The 23,953-nt window shown below is 34.3% G+C and overlaps 1 protein-coding gene across 1 annotated transcript in view; it reads right to left on the reverse strand.

The window, feature by feature from the left end:
* The window catches only part of Hs3st-A (Heparan sulfate 3-O sulfotransferase-A), a 420,705-nt gene extending 397,495 nt beyond the window's left edge, over window positions 1-23,210 (reverse strand). The window contains exon 1 of the mRNA XM_089634585.1: window positions 23,104-23,210. The gene's annotated coding sequence lies outside the window, so the exon portion shown is untranslated. The remainder of the gene's footprint in view (window positions 1-23,103) is intronic.
* Window positions 23,211-23,953: the final 743 nt, after the last annotated feature.

Raw genomic sequence — 23,953 nt, forward strand, 5'->3', positions numbered from 1 at the left:
CAATAAATTGATAGTTGAAATACTAAATAACAAATGATCTCTACAAATGGTAAATTTACCCTATTTCTAAAGATAGATATAAGCAATGGCGTAGAATTCTATTTGTGGATAACGATATTTCCAAAATTATAAATAACAACTTTCCTGGTACACTACTAACAAAATGAAGAAATATATTCTTAATAATAAAGATATCGATAATCAAACAAAAAAATCGGGAGTTTATAAACTCGATTGGGATGAGTGTAATTTCTTTTACAAATGTAGAACCAATAGAAACTTTGAAATCAGAACTAAAGAATATCTCGAAGCTAATTGGAAATAGTGAATCTGAGTTTGATCATATTTTGAATAATGATCACACTTGATAAAATTTCAGGTCTTAAAATACTTCACACAGGATATAAAGCATTGAAAATAAATAATTTTAATTTTAGAAATAAGAAAACATGTCAATATAAAATCAGATATAATTAATAAGCAAAAAAATTATAAACCCTCTTTTAAATATTTTCCCACTCAACTGGTCTTTCCGGTCTAACGATATTGTAATTCCTAATTCTGCCCACTCTTACCGCCCACTCTTACCCCTCCCCCTTACTTCCACTTCTTCTCTCCAATTGTAATTTATATTTAATTTTTGACTTGTATCTTACTCCTGATGAGGTGAACTTCGTTCATGTAACATGTGGAGGTTGTATGTAATTAAGTGATGTAAACAAAGTTATTTATGTTTTAATAAAATAAATAATGTCATTACAAAGTGATAAGCTTCCAGAAGAAATCTTCATATTAAACGCTTGTTAATATGGTCCAGTAATTTTGCGTTGGTTAGATGCATATTTAAATATACGCGCCAGTCATTTGGTTCGTTATTATACCGCCAGAGGGGCAGAGTGGTCGAATTTTGCCTACAGACCCCCTTTCGGGATTTAAGCGAAACAAACTATTTGAATTCGACCAATCAGAGGGCCTACATCGTCCAGACGCAAGGGTATTAATACTATCAGATAACAATAATAATAAATTCTTTATTCCAGAATGTGGGGAGGTTAGTGCAATCCCACACATCCCATAGAGGATATAAGTACAGATAGTATTTACATATAGTAAAATAAATAAAATAAGAATGATAAGAATAATAAGAATGTTTCTGGAATGGTTTATCCTTTCCCTCAGTCCTGCAATCCTGGTTTTTAACAGAGCTGTAAATCCTGGAACTCGCCCTTCTGTAAACATTGAGGAGGCACTGCAGTGCCTGGGGAGTCCGAACATCAATCGGAAAGCGTTGTTATATTGCACCCGAAGCCTTTCAATTGTTCTTTTCTTGAAATTAGCCCAGAAGCTCGCATGTGTACAGGGTGGTGCAAAAGGCTAAGAAGAGCGTCCTTTTCACTCGTGGACTACAGAGCCGAAATCTTCTACTGAGCATGTTACATTTTATACTCAGTACACGCCTCTGCGTGTCAATATCATCATCATCCGTTAACTTGTTGTTGATGACATGTCCTAGATATTTTGTGGTTTCTACTGTTCAATCTCACCATTCAAAAAGACTGGGGGAATGTTTTTTGGGCCTTCCCCGTATTTTATGACCAACAGTGCTGTTTTTTTTCGCATTGTTGGTTTCGTGAGCAAATTCTTCACAGATTTTCATGAGAATTCTTAATCCCCGTATTGACGGTGCCATCAGAACCATATCATCTGCGTAACTCATATTGTTAACACATAGACCTCCGATGTGGCAGCCCACTCCAGCATTGTTTAACCTGTGGGTTAATTCGTTCATGTATAAGTTAAACAGTACTGGGGACATACATCCTCCCTGTCTGACCCCGCTTTTCAAGAAATAGGGTTCTGAGAATCCATCTTTCCACTTTACAAGGTTTTCCTGTTGACGGTGCCATGATTCGAGAATTTTTACCACTTTCCATAGTATCCCTCTTTCCTTTAGTTTTTTCCATAGTAGGGGGTGGGAAAGTCTGTCGAATTCCTTACTAAGGTCCAGAAAGCAAGCGTAAGTTGTTTTTTTTCTCTTCCTGTAGTATTCCAGCGTCCGTTTTACGCAGAATATGGCTGAGTCCGTGGAGCATTCTGTTTTAAAACCCATCTGATTGTCTTTCGTTTTCAATTGGGGTCCGACTTGATCTAAGAGAACTCGTTCAAATATTCTGGCAGTGGCGGTGGCGATGGATATCGGTCTGTAATTGTCCTGTAAAGTTATGTCTGTCAGTTTAGATTTTACTATCGGTATTATGATTGTCTTTGTCATGTCTTTGGGTTGATAACCACTCTTTATGATATCGGTAAACAATGTTGCCAGTAGTTTCAGAATCGCTACCCCTGCATGTTTGACGTGTTCGGTACTTAAGCCGTCATGTCCTACTGATGTTCCGGATTTCACGTTTTTAATGGCGGTTTTCACCATGTTTGCAGTGACTATGGGGTCAATGTCATCATAGGCGTTCAAATGCGTTTCGTTTGAGGAGATGGTCGGCGTGTTTTTTGAAAATATTTCGCAACTACCACGCCGACCATAACCATATCATAAACTTACGAATACCTATAATAACAACACGACAAAATACACTATTCCACTGCTCCCCAATACAACGGTTTCACACTATGGGAAACCAATACCTAGGTGATGTCGATATATTTAACATTAACTTTGCGAATTTTGTGGATTACGTAAAAGACTTATTTCAACACTATTCCTAAATGGAAGTTATATTTTTGTAAACCAGTCAAATCGCTATATTTTTTAATTTATGTTCTTGTTATTTTTAATTTTGTTTTTTGCATATATTATTTTTAAACGTAATTTTATTTTTATTATTTCTTTCTTATGTTTCAAAACTGTCATTAAAATTGTACCACCTACATGTAAAAGCACTCTGGGCGTTAAATAAATAAATAAAAATAAATAAAATAAAATAAAAAAATAAAAACACCTCTGCCATAGGTCACGTGGTTCGCTACGTTTGGTGACTTAGCACAGGTTCCCGGGTTCATCGGTTGAGGTATGCCAGATCGGGAGAGGCTGGTTTGAGGAGACCCTTTAACCTGTCCAACTGGACTCTCACTCCGTCGCTCCTGGACACACTGATCCCTAGATTCCTACCTATCCCCCGTACCTTTTTTCTTCCCCTAACTTCTTATGCCTCCTTTTTTTTAAAAAGACCCTCCACATTCCCAAAGATAACATTGGCCCTAAGAGAAATTATTTTATCTGAGGGCCTCGTGTGTGAGTTATTGAAAAAACAAAGGGTCTGCACTTGTATCTATATTTTTTTTGGTGTCACCGTTGTGCCTATTACTATAACTATTTTTAAATTTATCAATATTTAAAGTTATACTTTCGATCAGTTTGAAAAATACACCTAATAAAAAAATAAACTAGATTCATTGCATTTTTCACAAGAATGCAATGAAGAAGTCCAACAATTTCTCAATTCCTTCTGAAGACAAAACAGCTATCACATCTAGTGATTTAATTATAAACCTATTTAAATAAAATACATCTATCAACCAAAAGGTAATAATAAAATATAGATATGAGATTTATAAATGCCTTCTAATTAAATTGAATGAATCTCGATCTACGGAAGAAAAGTCTGTATCTTCTTTGTAATACCAACTGCAAAAAATAAGTTTTGGTATGCGATGTTATATGGCAGAACGCGAACACTCTCCTCCCTTCGAAGCTCTTACCAAGAAGTTGAAAACATGTTTTTATGAATCGTATATTTCTTCACCTGTTTGTTAGGAATGTCGTCAATCAAAAGTTTCTTTCACATATCACCATTAGCCTGAAGGCACGAAAAAATATCCGTACTAAATAGCAAATCCTCAAGAACCTCTAAAATACGTTTTAAAGTTCAAATAGCCATTAGATAATTAATTATAACCAAGTGATTCACTTTTTCAACCATTTACGGAATCGTAAACGAAAATAATTATCTGTTCAAGAAAGAATTTCGATATTTGATCAATTTCGACAAAAGTAAGAAAAAATGTGCTTTCATTGGCTACACGTTTTTGTATCAATAAATTGTATTTTACTCACTTAATAAATTTTAACTTATAATATTCGGTTCGGATTTGTCAAAAGACCGATGTTTGTTTAAACTGTTTGTTTCGGACAGTGGCTGTCGAAAGCTTGAATTTCAGTATTAAATACTGAACAACAAGTATTAACAACGATAGAGGATTATCCGCAATTTCTCCCCCTACGTATCATAGCATATTCAGTCCAGTAAAGTGAGCAAATGCTTCGATAGACAGATTTGTGTACAATCGCTTTTGAAATGTTTTAGCAGCATTGGCATGGAATATTAACCAATGCCATTTATGAATATAAACAGCCATAATATCAGGAAATATACGACTAAAAACAAATAGAATATTCATAAGGCTTCATTTATAGGGAGGCACTTTATAAATAAGCTACTATTTACAAAGTATATAACACAAATTTCTTCAAATTCAGTGAAATATTGACGAACCACTTGGATGGAATTTTAAGAGTATGAAATGACGATTTTATTTAAATATTCCGTTAGGAACGGATCCATGATAACTCAACACAGTGACAATTCTACCCATTATGAAACATGTATCTGTTCCTAAATATTCCGTTAGGAACGGATCCATGATAACTCAACACAATGACAATTCTACCCATTATGAAACATGGATCCGTTCCTAAATATTCCGTTAGGAACGGATCCATGATAACTCAACACAATGACAATTCTACCCATTATGAAACATGGATCCGTTCCTAAATATTCCGTTAGGAACGGATCCATGATAACTCAACACAATGACAATTCTACCCATGATGAAACATGGATCCGTTCCTAAATATTCCGTTAGGAACGGATCCATGATAACTCAACACAATGACAATTCTACCCATTATGAAACATGGATCCGTTCCTAAATATTCCGTTAGGAACGGATCCATGATAACTCAACACAATGACAATTCTACCCATTATGAAACATGGATCCGTTCCTAAATATTCCGTTAGGAACGGATCCATGATAACTCAGCACAATGACAATTCTACCCATTATGAAACATGGATCCGTTCCTAAATATTCCGTTAGGAACGGAACCATGATAACTCAACACAATGACATACAGACACATAGATAAAACAAACCTATAAATATAAACTTATTTTGTTTCATCGTGCTCATGATTAAAGGTGTTTTGAAATGTCATTTTGATGAGTTATTCGGTCATCACTAGGCACGATGGCGTTTATCACACCCAAAATTAATTATTCAGTTTCTTTTATTTCAAACTGGTGTATATAATTAAAATGTGGTGCCATGAAGATTTGAAACGCTTTTTAACAAAACTCTCCTTCTTCTGGGGAATGCAATTTTTTTAGTGAAATGCATAATATAAATATGTGTTTTATGGGATTGAGGTAGGTATCGAAACAACAAATAATTGTGTACACTTGTAAAACAATTCAGATTTTTTCGAAATTCCAGTCGAACCTGGAGAAGAATCTTTTCATGTATATAACTGTTGCCACCAAGCGGAAAGGTCATTAACCAATGTGGCCAATCGTCTGCCCACTCTTTTGCTAACCGACTACCCCTCCTCCCCCTCTACAAGGCTTTGTTGTTTGTTTCCGTTCAGAAAAGGATCATCGGGCGCAAATTTTACTCGAATGCTGACTAAGGAATTTAAGGACTATCAGATACAGACCTCCCCAACCGCCTTCTAAACCGGCTCGGTAGCGATTAAAAAAATAATAAAAATTTCCTTTCACCGATCTCGCACTATCAACAGTTCAAAAGAGAAGCGAATAATCCTATATTTTCGAATTTGCTGAAGACGTATTAATTTATAAATTCACAAATTCAAGAGGTATTTTCAAATTCAAGCGCAAACGATGCAAGTAATCTGATATCGTATATAATTTCTATATTTTTGTACGAAATATAAATTTTAATCATTTTGTTTAAAAAATCAGTTTCTTTCTTTTTTTATGTGATTATCGCACAAGACTCCCAACTGCTCCCAACCGTTTGGAGCTTGTGAGATTATTGCATCCCTGATTGGGTAATGTCGTAAAATTTAAGGTAGTGGGAAGGAGAAGAAGATGGGAAAGAGAAAGGTGGGGAAGTATTTGGCTATTCAGATCTGATCACCAAACACGGTTAAAACCATTTATTTTCTTAATGGTGGTCTTACACCAGAGTCGTGAAGTAATAAAAATGAACCCGCGACCTCCGGATTGCTAGTTGAGAGCCTCACCCTCCGATCACGGAGGCAGTCAAGAGTAATTAATGAGTTAATCTGAAACGCTGCATGATGAGTGAAATTAAAATACAATGATACAGTTGGTAATTTAGGTGTAAAAATAAAATGAAACTGCTGACACAATAAGAATTATTACATCCTCAACTTTTCTGATTGTATTGTTGTGTACACCTTGTCGCCTTGTCACCATGTCACCTTGTGTCCTTGTCACCTTGTCACCTTGTCACCTTGTCACCTTGTCACATTGTCACCTTGTCAATCTAGGTACAAACGAGTAACGAAAAGCAACAACTGTGGTATTGTTTTCAAATCAAACAATATTTAAAAACGAACGAAGTTTTCGCGGGCGATGAGTTTCAAATGTGTGGTACTAAATAAATACTATGAAATTGAAATTAGAAAATAAGTCAAAGAAAGTTCAGTAATAAAATTGTAATTTTACTGTCAGGTCCGAGATATCTTCAATATTTTCTATGTGGCCTTCCAAGATAAGGGTTAAAGACTCCTGATCTAATGTATTATTCAACGTCATGTTTAGGTACTATTTGTATTTTCTTCGTACAACCCCACGCCAATCTGCTGTTTCCACTGTCCTGTAAACGTAGCGTACAAAATTGTATTTTGTATGTACAGTGATGACTTAAGCAGTTCTACTGTGATGAATTTGAATAAATTTTCCCTTAACCTTTTGTAAATAAAACTTATTTTAATATAATTCACTATTTTTGGAACTCGAAAGATCAATTATATATATTATGATAATCTTATGAAATCTGGAGTAGTTCAACAAGTAGGTACCTGTCTGAAGTATAATAATAACAATATAGTTTGTATTAATCTTATGATAAATTTGCTATTGTTGATATTACCAACGTAATGTAAATATTGTGATGTTGTTGTAGGCAGTATAAATTCATTAAATGAATTAACGAATGGATATTATATACGATAACGTACTTTGTTCATTAAATTTAATGAAATTATCTGATCGCAGAATTATTTCCGATTTAACCTGTTTGTATAAAATCATTAATTCAATTTTTGATACACCTGATTTATTATATGTAATCTCTTTTCCTACTCCAATCAGGTCGGTTACAAGACAGTACCTACCATATTATTGTAGCAATTCTATATCAACGTCCCAATATCACACTCCCATGCGACGGATTCAACAGCTAGGAAACAAATACTACGATATTGTTGATATATTTAGTACATCAATTTCAATATATAAGCATACCCTATTGAAGTTTTTTTCATCAAGTAGTGGAATATTTTAATAAAGGTATTTGATTTGATTTGACTAACATATAATAATTTTGTCAACTGAAACATTCAAAAATATTTTGGAATTTTTATGTTTTGTGCCTGCATACTGTGTAGATCAAGTTCAGTGATATTTTGACTTTAAATTTATTTTTCTGCAATTGTTTTAAATAGTCGTTTCATGCACTATTTTCATGTATAATTTCGTAAATATTTTTTTATATATTTATGTAAAATCCTTAATAGGCGTGAAATAAATAAATAAATAATAAACGACTCCCAACCGTATGGACCCAGTGAGACTACGGCAACCCCAATATTTGAAGTAGGTTGTGAGACTGAAGGTAGTGGGAAGGGGAGTAGATAGAGAAGAGAAAGTTTTAGTACCTGGCTATTCAGATCTGGTCACCGATTGCGGCTAAAGTCATTTAATCACTTTTCGATTCTGAATGGTATTCTTTCATCAGAAGAAATAAATAAAATGTGTAGTCCTTACCAGAATAACAATCCGCGGTCAAGTCAAGAAGCTCAATCGAATTGAATTGAATTAAAATATCGATAACATTATTATCGTAACGTGCAAACACAAAGAATACAGGATGATGTATTTTTATGGAAATCCTTCTCCCGTAAACTAGGTTTAATAAAACCTTCTGCTTCATTGTCATGAGTACATGAGTACAAGCGTCATTAGGATTTTATCATATCATAAGCAAGAAGGTTCTTGCCATACCTGCCTAGAAGGATGATAATGCAAACATGTCGTGTTCTACCGACATAGGTAATCCTTATAAATTCTTATTTCATTTAAGCAGAAATCTCGCCTAATCTAAAGTGTTCTCATGTCACTATTTTACTTCGTCGAGAAAGTCTTCACTCTTATCTAATTATTATATAAATCACAGCAAATAAATATACTAAAATATAATATATATTATTGAAAGAATATGCATTAATTATTGGGTTTTCCAAGTTTTTAATTGTTAATTCCAGCAAATTTGGTAAACATTTTATAAATGATTGTCAGACAGAAAAATTTTAACTGACTTGGTATTTCTACATAAAATTCTAAATTATGCATTTCATAGCCCAAATTTGCTTGCATTGATAAACTTTGGGATTCCACTAGATTTATCTTATTGGATTTACATTATTCAAAGCCTAATATGCTTATCAATCTGTCTCATACCAAGGGACGAATCACATTTGAGAAGATAAGTTCTAATCAATCCTTGTAATTTTGTTCCGCCCAATATAATAGTTGCTTTTCCTCTCCTAAACACGCTCATTAAAGAACTTAAATATACATAAATTAAATAAATACCGGAATTAATGATAGTATTTCCAATTACACGTATTTAATTTATGTCCTCTCCGTGTGAACTGTCCATAAATTTCTCTAATAGACAATGAACAGTGATAATCTCAAGTGACTTATTTCAGTGAGGAAATTCTGGAACTAACTATCATATGCATTCCTCTCTGCCCATAATACATATGCTGCTAAAATCCTGTAAAAAGGTAGATTATAAATGAATAAACCATAGTTATCCAAACAGCCTAATTTTGCAAACATGGCGTAAACTCAAGTAAAATAAGTCGTTGGCGGTTAAATTCTAATATTTATGAATTATGACCTTCCAATCAAAAACCTCAAAAGTTAAGTGCAAATTATGAAAATTATTACTACCCGGCGTAGCCTAACATTTAATAATCCGGAAATTTTGAAAAACTGACGTGTTGTTTTTTTCAGTTAATTTTATATTTCTAGGATACATAACAGCTTGCAATAGAAATAACACTGCGAGCTGAAAGTATTTGCAATGGCATTAAAAAAAATCCAGAGCTCACAGTTCGAGAGTTTTTCCTACTTCAGAAAACAGATTTTTACTTTGAAGTTGTGTTATAACTAGTGCACACCCTTGAAAAACCACGGGATATTATAATTATAGGATTAGTGAAGCTTATTTTAAAAATAAAACATTATTGGTACTGTATTGTTTGTCTGGTATGATGTATTAGTTCATTGAACTTAAATTTAATAATTTTATATATTAGGTAGGAATACGATTATTATCATGATAGGCAGTGCTTTGTATGGTAAATACCTACCATAATGACAGGCAGTGATTTGTATGGTAAATACCCATCATCATGACAGGCAGTGGTTTGTATGGTAAATACCCACCATAATGACAGACAGTGGTTTGTATGGTAAATACCTACCATCATGCCAGGCAGTGATTTTTATGGTAAATACCCACCATCATGACAGGCAGTGATTTTTATGGTATATACCTACCATCATGACAGGCAGTGGTTTGTATGGAAAAAACTTACCATCATGACAGGCAGTAGTTTTCTACAAGGACAGACCGATAATTTTCCAAAAATCGACGTAATCATGATGGCATCATTCTTCTAACAAACTGTTTTTTTGGTAAACGTTTACTTACAACTGCCGTTTTTAATACGCATTCTTAAGAAAACCTCCTGGTTAAATAAATGACAATAAAAAACGATTTTTTACGTTTACGATTACGGAAAATAATGATATTTAATATTATTTTCTAAAATATTAATACACTTGTACAATTGTGGGTGCATGCATATCACGCATGCATGCACCCACAGTTGAAATTAGTACGTATAGTACCAATCATTTTATTCTTAGCACTCATTAAACTCTTCATAATATTTCAAATAAATAAATACGAGGACGAGACATTAGATAGAATATTTAATTATTTGTTTGAAATAGTGAAATAATTTTTTTTTTAAATCACCAAAATTCCTTTAAAAGTACCTACTTTATACGTTGATTTTTTGTGTCTTATTTGGTTTTTTTATCCCTTTGAACAATGTGTGTGTATAATATATATTCGTTGATTGTCATCGTTGAATCCGTAATATTGATACGATTTGCTGAGCAAACATGGGGGAAAGGTTAAACGTTTGCTTGGCTCTTTCATATGCAAATAGGGAATTTCAAACTTGACGCATCAAGCGGGAAGATTTATGACTCAGTGGGCGGGCATGGGGCGGCCGGATGGGGTGGTAGGGGGTATTCACCGCGGGCGTTGAGGAACTTAGCATAATTAAGATGGGAACAGGGATCGAAGAGACATTTCGGCCCCCTGAGGATTACAGAATGGGGGCTGTTAGATTAGAAAATCTACAAGGAAAAATGACATCGGTGTAGCAAAGTAATGTGGAAATGATAAATTATGTTTGTGTTCCTTATCATTATTATTAAATTACATGCTTTTGTATTATACATTTAAATTAAAGCATTAATTGCACTAAGTCCCATCGCAAACACCAACATCTCAACTGAGATGGTTTGTATAGTTTTTAAAAAATAACAAATCGCTTTCAAATAGTCTTGAACCATTGTATCGTTGTAAAATATTATAAAGAAAATTTGCTTTACATATTTGTTTTTTAAATACAATGATCCGGAGGCAAATCTTCTCTAAATAGTATAAAACAAAGTCACTATCCGCATGTGTCTGTTTTTGCGCTTAGTTCTTCTAAACTATGCAACGGAGTTTGATAGGGTTTTCACTATCATTTAGAGAATTTCTTCTGAAAGGTTTATATATGTAATACATGAATATTATATTTACGAGCAACACCAGGTACACGTCAGCTAGTCTCTAAATAATATAAAATAAAGTCGCTGTCTGCTTCTGTCTGTTTGTGCGCTTAGTTCTTCTAAACAACGAATTTTGATAAGGTTTAAGCAATGTCATTTAGAAAGTTTCTCCCAAAAGGTTTACACATATGATACACGCTTATTATATTTATAGAAAGTAGAGAAAAATTGATGTTAGTCATAAAAATAAATTTTCGGACCCTACATTTCTAACGCTGGTTACGGCAATATCTCTGCACTGGAATGAGATACGGAGTCGAATTAAAATCCATGTAATGTAGTTTTTTATCAGTAACATTTTGGTATACAGTAGCGAATGGTATAAAAAGTAGGAGACTCTCGATAAAGACATACTCAATAACGGAGCATTGCGGAGTCAACTAGTGTTTTCTAAATAGAGGGTTTTCCAATAAGAGGTGTTATTTTGATATTCAATCGTAAAAGATCAATGGTTTCGTTGCTTGTGTGCTACGTAGCGCCGTTTTGTTGAAAGTAAATGTTGTCCAAATCAATTCCATCCAATTTCGGCCATAAAAAATCATTAATCATCTCTCGATAGCGCAATCCATTCACCGTAACTGTTGCTCCAGCCTCATTTTCGAAAAAGTAAGGTCTAATGACTCCGCCGGACCATAAACCGCACAAAACAGTCACACGTTGAGGATAGAGAGGCTTTTCAACAATAATTCTTGGGTTTTCCGAGCCCCAGATGCGACAATTTTGCTTGTTGACGAAGCCACCGAGGTGGAAATGGGCCTCATCACTCAAGATGATTTGCATTTCATTCACTCAAGTGAATTTTAATAATTTCAATGCATTGTAAAAGCTTGTATCGTTCTATATATGGCGTAGTTTCTACTTGTCAAATGTCAAAAAATGACAGCTTCAAAAGTAACATCTACCGAAATAGCAGGCTATTCAAAATAACACCTCTTATTGGAAAACCCTGTACTTCCAGCTAAATCTAATACAAATCATTCAATAATAATATAGTGGGATATTTTCACGGATCTGCTTTAGTATTATTATAATGTTGACGCCTATAACCAGCTTATTGAAATAAATTGATATAATTTCTTCTTGAGCAATAAGCCAGCTTTACCACTGGTAAAAACTTTTGTGAAACGCCAGCAGTTTTTTTATCATAGATTGTATTCACAGAAACGTAACATTTTCCGCGCAAGCCTATTTTAGAGGCTAAAAAAATTAGTCTAGACAAAACAACGAAAAAAAACACAGTCAAATGTTCATTCACAGAATAATTGACATGCTAGTATGCAGAGCTGTTTTTTTATTCAAAATTGTTGAATAAAGTTATATTCGACAATTATTTACTATTATTTTAGGAAGGTAAAGATATGTACAAAATTGTTGAATAAAGTTATATATCAAATATAACTATATTCAATTTAATTTCATTTTTTTAATTTACTTTTATTTTAGGAAGGTATAGATATACACATTTTTTATTGAAACCACTTTTTGTAGAAGAACATAATACTAATAATCGGACACGTTTATCTGAGGCACTATTACGTAGGTTACAAACCAATTCTTTAGAAATTTGTGTTAAAAAATAGCTGCCAAAAATTAGTTTTAAGATAATATTGTGAATTCTGAATTTGAAATATGAGAACGACAAATATGATTTATATTAATAAGATTCCAGGATAAAGCCATTATCCCGGTAAGACAGAGATCCTGGGTTCGATTTCCAGTAGACACCGTTTTTATATGTTTTGTTCTGTTTCATGTTGCAAACAAATTACTCGACACATGTAAGAAAAAATAATCTTAACTAGCTTCAACTGTTCTTAATCTTAAAGCGGACGTGATACGACCAACGACTAATGACATCATCAATGATGGATGAACTCAAGACATCGAATGCTTGTGAGTCAGAAAAAGTTTCTTCGAATCTACCGAAAGTATTGCAATCGCTTATAGCAAGTCCTATTACATTCATCTGCAATCTTAGTTTCAAGTCAGGTATATTCCCAAACCAATTAAAACAATCAAATGTTCTATTGATTCATAAAAATGGAAATAAATGGGATGTACACAATTATCGGCCAATATCTCTACTCAATCCATTCTCAAAAAATATTAAGAAAATCGTCTCATCACACCTAGAAAGTCTTATCAAATAACTAGTGTGGTTTTCTACCAGGTCTAAGAACACTATTGACAAGCTAACTGATATTATTTCCAATAATATTGACCAGGGAAATAAATCCATCGCTCTTTTCTTGGATCTTGCCAAAGCCTTTGATACCATCTCCCATAAAATACTACAGGCCATACAGGGACAGCCATACAAACAAAACAAACAAACAAAACAAACAAACAAAAGGTAGATAGCAACAATTTAATCATGACACTCTTAACGATCCCGTGCAATCCTTCAAAAACTGCTACATTACACAGTTCAAAGATGCTTTTCATTTTGTGCACTTCAAACCAGTCGACCACAAGTCCGTCAGAAATTATGTTAGTATGACTTCAAAACTAGATCAACTTTCACAGGGTTACGTTCAGTTGTCTCGGGTTCAGGTATGTGAAAAGGTCATGGATTAAATTCTATTCCCGATTGGTACCAATCCATTTGACCCTTATTTAAATGTCACCAAAAATGTAACGGCGAATTTCGAAAACTTCAGCACAATTATAATCCGCCCACATTCATTTAGACAACACGAAAAAGCCGTTACGTTTTGGCATTATTATTTTTGTCTTTCCACTCGCGGGAAACTAAATAAGTTAATATTTGACTGAAATAAAGCGGCAAGTCGAAACTGCGTTTAAATAAAATATAAGTTTTGCGAAAAAGTATTTTGTAAACTGTCGTGTATGTTTTAGAACTTTTGGAAATGCCAAACATGTAAGAGGAACTTCCTACAATAGCTGTGTCAAAGTTGACGTGGGTAAATTTATTTAAGTACAAATCTCCTCGATTATCCGCCCCCCGGGCGATGCGCAAGGGGGGCGATGTGAATTACAATCAACCGCGGGGATCATATTTATTACACACAGCTCCGTAGTTTAGATCAACTCAAGAACAACTCTATACAAGCTTTCCTTTTTTTACCAAAAGGCCTGAGTAAAGTACAGAATGAACAGAACAATTCCGAATAAGGTTAGCTTTTACAGTATAATTTACCCAACTTCATAGTGTAAAAAATACGTAAGTTGTTTTTCATAACTGTCTACTTCTCTGAATTTAATAACCCATGTTCAAATGTAACCCCCAGTTAACATTAACTACTTAACAACATTTTTAATCGCAATAATATGTACATGCCACGCTCTACCGAAGTGAGCCACGTTAATCAAAGCTATTACTCCAGTTGAATGTAAACCCATTTACTAGAAATTCTCGTAACTCTCAAGTGCCTATTATAATCTAGTGTCTAATTTCAACATCTTCCCCTTGTCATAATAATAGAAATAATTTTGACATACTTGTACATTTATTTTATTTTTATTATTTGAAACCACACAACAGTCCCAACTGCTCCCAACCATCTAGAGCCATTGAGACTAAGACACAATTAGGGTACGTTGAAATGCTGAAGGTAATGGCGGGGTGTAGGAGATGGAAGGTGAAGAAATAACTGGATATTCAGATCTGGTCAGCAAACATGGCAAAAGCAATTTCAAGCACCGTTTCAATTCTGAATTGAGGTCTTACACCAGGGAGATACTGAGAGTATCTTCCACTTTGGAACGTGCCGCAAATATACAATATATTATTAAAATGACGTTAGTTGATGTGGTCGAATTAGCTCAGTGGTCAGAGCACGAAGAGGTTTTTGGTTCAATTTCTATCTGCGACTGAATCTTTTCTGTTTCACATCTTTCGTTTGAGGGTCGTTAATATTGTATTTAATAGTCAAATATTTTTATTTTTTTTATTTTTACCATTTAAAAACAAGAAAGTGTCCACTAAGTTATTGAGTTTTCGATACATGTTTGACCTGCTAAGAAAACGCAACCTCAAGGTTAAAAGTCAAAGCATTTCAGCAACCACCTTTTTAACTATCGAAAACATGGCGTAGAATATTTATTCCAACGAATATTTAGAGAAAAATATTATTAATCGAATGGCTGCACCATTTTTCTAGGCATGCAATATTTTTTACGAATTTAAAATAATATGTTTTCCGCGTATTGAATTTGCACGTATAACGCCGATGGATCTGTTATTCGAGTCAATTAATTATCCAATAGGTCCGCCGCGACTATATTCTCATACTTTATCCGTAGCTCGTAACTCGCGGGCGTAGCGAAAGTGCTACGCCGTAGGCACCACGGGTCTCCGAGCAGTCGAGATAGCGTAGAGTGGGTAACCAACCGCCAGCCACCAGAGTTCTACAAAACATCTTTAGCATACGAAATAGGGGTTATTTTATTTAATGTAAGCATAAAGTAAAAAGTTCTTCATTTATATCTGGTTAAAACATTATTTAAAGAAACTAATATTTACGTTGAAATTTAATCTTTGAATGATTACCATGGAGTAAAAATATTTATTTCCACCAAGGTGGACAATTTTTACTTTCGTTTTGTTCCTTAAGAGCCATATTAAATCAGAAAAAGCGTCTTCTTGACAAAACCAAAAGCTAATACCTTTTTTATATAACTTTATTCAAAATTACAGAAACGCAAGTCTGCTATAAGTGAATCGGATATCTGTTGACTAAGATAGATTTTTCCCATCGCACCTTTATCCTTTTACCTTTCAGTCACATAAACAGAATTAGACAAATAGGTTCATAGTTACTTAATCAAAAGCGTTTTAAGATGAGCTTGGCGAAATTTGAGTTAATTAAGAAAATCAAGTTTCATATAAAATATACAAAACTATAATATTAACAACAGGGTTTTTCCAATTCAGTAATTTCATAAAGAAATATTTAAATTTTGTGTTTTGGTTTTTTAGAAATCTTACGTAGGACAAGCGAGCAAAATTTCAACGATCTTGGAATAAAAATGTTTATTTGTTTATACAAATCGACATTCTTTTTTATTATTATTATACTATTGACTGCTACATGAAATGGGATGTACACATTGCTAATGTTTGTAAACGTCTACGAGCTATTGTGGGTAGGATTTATAAAATAAAATATTTCGTGCCTATAAGTACTTTAAAGTTAATCTACTTATCTCTGGCTGAATCCACTATACGTTATGGAATTACTTCTTGGGGACATTCTTGTAAAACTAATATAAGCTATATACAAACATTACAAAACTCCATTATAAAATTGTTAATCCATAAATATGACAATCAACACAGAAGTAACATTAAATTAATATACAAGTCTCTGAATATTTTACCTGTCAGAGGATTATTGTTTTATAATATTGTAAGTCAACATGTTATATTGTCTGATTCATTGTATAGGGAAAGAGTTTGCCATCCACATAACACAAGATTCACTCAAAATGAAGGACTGGTAGTTCCGAAATGTACTAATAAATATGGTGAAAGAACTTTAAACTATATAGTACCCAAAATTTTTAACCTATTACCAATGACAATTAAAAATAATAACATGTTTACTGCTAATGTTAAATATAATCTAAGGAAATGGTTATTGGATAATAATGATCTATACTGATGCCCCTGAAATGGAATTCATATTCTTAGAAAATGGAAAAACAATTATTTTGTAATACCTGACTACCTACCTCTATTTATGAAACTATTGATGTACTTGTTGATAATACTAATTTGTTCATACATTTATTTTTACTTGCTTATTATATAAGGCTTTTATGCTGCTATTTAAACTTTTCTGCAATGTAACCAATTTATGTAATTATGTACCGTTCAAATTGTATCTTATGAGTGTATAAATGTTGTCTCTATGTCCCTGCTGACAAACTACATAAGTAGTTTAGCGGGTTTAAATGTGAATAAATAAAAAAAATAAAAAAAATGCAAGGTGTCCGAGGGTAAGGTGCGCTTACTTCGGGAGGTAAGATTTTTTCTCGATTTTTTATCGATTTACAACTTAAATCGTTATTTTATTGCAATACTGTGAATTTTGTCGCAAGAGGTCTATCATTTGCTATAGAGTTACTGCAAAAAATAGTTATAAGACCAGATAGGCCTAATAGGTAGCCACTAAATAAGCCTCTGCTCGGCTGTGATATTTTTTTTTTTTTTTTTTTTATTTATTAAAAGTATACAATACAGAATATAGTATATTATATAAAGCATCGTACTCCCAGGAGTTAATAAACTCATTGCGGTTAAAAACTCGTAAAATCCAAATCAAACGTGTAAACGACTATCCGCTGTCCATTCTGCATTGTGTAACACCAATACACGTTCAGTAACCATTAAACGACCGTCCGCTGTCTATTCTGCATTGTATAACACCAATTTATGCTCAGTAACCATTAAAAGACCGTCCGCTGTCCATTCTGCATTGTGTAATACCAATACACGTTCAGTAACCACTAAACGACTGTCCGCTGTCCATTCTGCATTATGTAACACCAATTCACCCTGAGGTACCATTAAACAACAGTCTGCTGCCCATTCTGCATTGTGTAACATCAATACACGTTCAGTAACCATTAAACGACTGTCCGCTGTCTATTCTGCATTATGTAACACCAATGCACCCTGAGGTACCATTAAACAACAGTCTGCTGTCCATTCTGCATTGTGTAACATCAATACACATTTAGTAACCATTAAACGACCGTCCGCTGTCCATTCTGCATTGTGTGACACCAATACACGTTCAGTAACCACTAAACGACTGTCCGCTGTCTATTCTGCATTGTATAACACCAATAAATGCTCAGTAACCATTAAAAGACCGTCCGCTATCCATTCTGCATTGTGTAATACCAATGCACGTTCAGTAACCATTAAACGACTATCCGCTGTCCATTCTGCATTATGTAACACCAATGCACGCTGAGGTACCATTAAACAACAGTCTGCTGTCCATTCTGCATTGTGTAACATCAATACACGTAACCATTCAACTCTAAACCAAATATAAACTATGGCTAGCTAAATATTTCAAAAAAATTTCACAGCTATAGTGAAGTTCAGAACGTGACACTGTGATGGGATGGAACATTATCTTAACTGTGTATACATAAATTTATTATAAAATCAAACGCAAACTGGTCCCACTCCAGCTAAATTAAGTCCTAGCTTAAAAATACAGTGTGTGGCAAGCCTACGCACGACGGAAGTGAAACTTTTATTATTCTTCTCTCTCTCTTTTCATTTCATTCTCTCTTTTTTTCTGTCTATTGACATATTTATAAGTAGCATATGATAAAAAAAATTAAAAGTAATAAAAATATAGGATTCGAACCCGGGTCCTGCATAACAAGTGTCGAACGCTCTGCTTCTAGACCGCGGGGAGAGATATTTCGCGCGACGCGGCGTTATCGGCCTTGATTAGTAATTTTAATGATTCAAAATAAAAATAATTAATCAAAATACCGAGCGACTCTACCGGCTTGATTTGTAAGCTATATTTCGACCAAAATATCATATAGGTACCGTAAATTAAAGTAAAGGTAAATCAACAAATTTTTGTAATTTTTTACTACATTATTACAAATCGTTGATAAAAAAAAATAATTAATCAAAATACCGAGTGACTCTACCGGCTCGATTTGAAAGCTATATTTCGACCAAAATATCATATAGGTATCGTAAATTAAAGTAAAGGTAAATTAACAAATTTATGTAATTTTTTAGTACATTATTACAAATCGTTGATAAATAAAAATAATTAATCAAAATACCGAGCGACTCTACCGGCTCGATTTGTAAGCTGTATTTCGACCAAAATATCATATAGGTACCGTAAAGTAAATTAAATTTAAATTAACAAATTTATCTAATTTTTTACTCCATTATTACAAATCGTTGATAAAAAAAAATTAAAAGTTATAAAAATATGGGATTCAAACCCGGGTCCTGCATAACAAGTGTCGAACGCTCTGCCTCTAGACCGCGGTTATTACGTATTCGACCAAAATATCATATAGTCAAAATATCTAAAAGTCGCAGTACGAGAGCATTTTATCACTTTTAAAAAAATTATTATTAAAAAAAAACACAAAAAGAAAAAAAAAATTGTTAAAGCGGGGATCGAACCTCGGTTCTTCACGACGACAATCGGGCGCTCTGCCTCTAGACCGCGAAGCTGAGTTTGGAGAGTGACCTAAAGTAGGTATATAATATTGGCTAGGCTCCTATAGCGAAATGATCACGGTTTTTCATGACGGTCATGAGTTGGTTTTACTCCGGTCCTCGAAATTGCATAACGCGCGTAAAGAAGTTTCACTTCAAAAAGTCCGCATTGAACATCTGAATTGAATGGGGAATTTTCACAAACGGCAATTAGTGTAGTTAAAAATGTGTCAAAGATTTACAGTTTATTTTTCAGATTCTGACAATCGTACTTTTTTACACTAAGCTCCACTACCCCACACAGGATGCTCTGATGAAGAAAAAAACACTCAGGGGGCATGTCATCTTTGAGGATGCTGTGTGGAGGGTCTTTTCAAGGGAAGGAAGGAGAGGCAGTTCTGTTATGGAACAAGGTATGACAAAAAGGTATGAGGAGTGGGTAGGAATTTAGGGATCAATGTGTCCAGCAAATGACGGATGCACGAATGAGAGACCTGTTAGAGAGGTCAAAGGGTCTCCCCAAACCAGTCTCTGTACTGAAAATGTATCATTTCAAACTGAAAACGAAACGATTCCAACTGGCTTCAACGTCATTCTGACATAGAAACCGCCAATGGCTGGTATGACGGCTGTCACCAAAGTCGCCCGACGTGACTCCAACGCCGCCGAATTCACGAATATAAACGTACACGTTTTGGAGGCAAATCGAAAATGGCACATTTTAAACCGTTATAGAACACGTCAACATAAAACTAAAATAAAATAAATGTAATACCCTATTGTTACAATTACTGAAATAAACTCCTAATAATAGGGGCCATCAAAAATGGTTAACTAGGAGAAACTCTGACTTGCAAAAATCCCTGAAATATTTACCTACGTACACTATCGATTTGTAAAAACTTCTAGTTCTAACAACGTTTTATTGCAGGCTAACTAACCCCTAGAATCAAATGTTTAAAAGCCGGCAAAGAATACCCCTGAATCGTTGTAACAAGTAATATATAAATATAGGGCATGAAAGTGTGGAATATTAAAACTCCATCCCAGCCACATTATTAGGTCACCTTTTCAAAGAGCCGTAGAGGGCAAATAGGGTGCAGCAACCTAACCTATTTCTGAAGCGGAAGTTCAACCAACACTACACTGTACTAGAGGGATGAGCATTCAACCAATACTATACTATACTGGCGGGATGAACATTCAACCAGGGCCGGCCCTATGCGGGTGAAATTGAACACCTGACAGTCCTAACACATTTTTTTTCATAAAAATGGCACTATCCAAAAACACAAATTCTCCGAATATTATTTATTACAGTGAACATCTAAATAGGCGTCTATTGGTTTTGACAAGGGGTGCCAAATTTTTACTCGCGTCTGTTGCAGTTTTACTTAGGCTTAACCCTTAGTTAAATGAAACCGCACAAGAGTCCCGAGTAGGGTATTTTGTGAGGCTGGAGGTAGTAGGGAGGGGAAGGAAATGGGTAAGAGGATGATAGGGAAGTACTTGGGTATTTAGATCTGGTGACCAATCACGGCCAGAGTCATTTCAATGAGAGATTTCTTACAATCAAACAGAAAATTACTCACTTTTGTAAGAAACGTGTAAAACAAAACAAATGTAAAAAAAAAACTGAATAAAAAATATTTTTAAAAAGAGTCGTTTGAATTCTGAATGGTGGTCTTACACCAAATGATATTGAGAGAATCTTCCATTTATTATTATTTTGCATTCAAAATCAAGTGACCAAAATTTCATCAAGAAGTATTAAGATGAAATACACAGACAGCATGAAACAATAGTTAAAACCATTGACGATGGTTTAAATTGAACAAAATATCTCTTATTAGAAAAGTGATATATCTCCTAAATATACGCATAACACAAATCAATGAAAAATGTTCGTGGGGAGTTGTATCGTAGAAGTTGTAAGTACGCTAGAAGCTGTGAAAAAATGTTTCAATAAAACGAATGAACACTCTTTGTGTGAAAACATATTTAGAATGCAAGGGGTGTTCACTGATCAACACAGTGACCCTACTAATATACGTAGCCATCAAATCCATAGCCACTCTTTTACGTGATAGCCTTCGAGTTACAAAAACAACACAGTGTAAAATTTGTCTTATAATATTTAATAATTTGGCACTTGCCCAATCTCCAATTAATAATTTGTTATTAAAAAAATGATTGCAATGATTACTGAGGACGGGTTGTTTCGCAGAATTTGAACAATTCGTCAAATTTCAAAGTCAATTTTCAAGTTCTCTGAAGGTTTTATTCAAGTTATTAATGGCCAGTTTTTTCACAAAACTGAAATGATGAAAGCAATTGAATAGAACCATCACAGAACTTAAAAACTAACTTTGAAATTTTACGAAATGTACCTAGATTGCATGCAATTGGCAAAACTTTCACAGAAATCGTAGATGTATTATGTTCATCTACACGGAATATAGTTACAATAAGCCTATATTAATATAATCAATAATAAGTTATGTATAAATTTAATATCAAATGTTTCGTTACGATCACTATTCTACTAAATTATTATGTATATTACACGTTTGTAAAAGCCCGCATGTGGGTAAAATATGTTAAAAAAATAGCTTATATAAGAAAGAACTGGCATTAGCAAAACGTGCAACTGGCATTTTAATCATAAAAACTTCTTTCTAAACACAGCAGATGTAAGTACATTATTAAACGGTTCTTGTGAAAAATATTAATCAAACGCTTTATTTTTTAACATTAAGAGCACCTTGCTTTTCAAATAGTTCATTTAATATTTACAAATGCATAAATTATCTCAATTTCCCTTGAAGCGTTTTCCTAAAAAGATAAATATTTATCTTGCATCAATATTTACAAAGGAGAGTATCACGAAACTAAGAAAATTATAAGATAACATTTTATAAACGTTGTTTACATAAAATGTAACAAAACGTAGCCAGAAATTTGAATTTATTTTAGTGTGGGTGTCCATTAAATGAATATATTTGAAAATGTCGGCATTGCGTACTGAGGACTTGCGTGGGCTGACTCCCTCTACTCACTCCACTGTTGTCAATGTCCACGTGTTGACCTTTGGCATTTACCATTTAGTATCATTCATTCACATTCGCATTCCCGGCGACTTGCTCCTAACAAAGAAGTCAACTGACGTTATTCCTGACACCAACAAACGTCAAACTTTGCCTTTGACATTGAAAAACACTACGATAGGTACTTGTTATTTAGCAACAAATTATGAAACTGTCACAATTGACACAAAAGTTCATACGAGCACAAATCGTTAAAAACGCGATTTTCTTAGAAACTTTCACATATTTTAGCTGACTGAATGAAGAAATGCTGTGAAAATTGTACAAAAATAATTATGTCACTTTGCTGAAATGTATTGGCAAGGTAGTAAAAACTATTATTTACTACAAAACAATTGGTAATAGATCGTATTATTTGTTATGGCATTCTTAAAAAACGGCTGTAAGGCTGCAAATTAACAAAAACTAAATCTGGAAAAAAACATACAAGAGTCAAAGTCGCTTAATGACAGCTACTCAAAACGATAAACCTTCAAACAATGCGCTTGAAATCTCTTTCAGCGGACCACTTAAAAACTAAATCACACAACAAGATGCAAATATAAACGTGACAGTTGTAGGGGATGACTAAAGAGTGTAAAATATCGCATACCTGATATCCCCAGCCCTATAAATTCTCCCGCTTAGAATTTCGCGCCACTATCGAACACGGGGTTGTCAGGTCGGGCTAGAGACCGTCACGGACACTACCGTCGGGCGGGCCGCTTGACTCGCAACTGTCGGGGCGCAAGTCCCCTGCCCGGTCGATACCTCCACCCCCTCTCTGCCACCGCCGCCCCGACGCTCGCTACGTCATCAGACGCCACTCTCCAAGAAAAACTCCCGTACGCTCGTGAAATGGCGCTACGATGAGATGGAGCTGATAGGGTGAGCGCCCCACGTCCCTCCCCCGCGCAACTGGATTCACACCACCCACACACTTCTCACTTCCCACTTCCCACTTGTGCAGATCATACCAATGAAACAAATAGCCCACAAGGTTATAAAAATGGTAAAGTAATAATGTTCAAAAGTCGAGTTCGATAAACTCTTATTGCTGCTCAGAACTGTAACTAATGGAGTGATATCGGAACATTGTAATATATTATGTATAGAGTCTCGTCGAAATCTGTTCCACTATTATCACGCGAGTGGCAGTGCGCGGGGACAGGATTCGGTTGTTTCCGGTCGCTTGGAGTTAGAGGGTTGGGAGCGTTGGAGGTCAAAATGGAATAATTAGAGGTAAAAAGGTGGATGTTTCCTTTTGTCACATCTAAATAAAATAACATAAATGGGGACTCTCCACAAATCAGTTCAAATTTCGAAAACGTCAAATATAATTTTCATTTTAAAATGTTATATTATAATTAGGTACTTTTTGGCTTGTCTGAATTATCCAAGCAAACCCTTCCGTTTTAGGAAATGATACTTAAATTCAAGACAAAAGTTGGAGAGTTCATTGA

Source organism: Hesperophylax consimilis, chromosome 8 (assembly GCF_061612785.1).
Source record: "Hesperophylax consimilis isolate HC1 chromosome 8, BYU_Hcon_1.0, whole genome shotgun sequence".
NCBI lineage: Eukaryota > Metazoa > Arthropoda > Insecta > Trichoptera > Limnephilidae > Hesperophylax > Hesperophylax consimilis.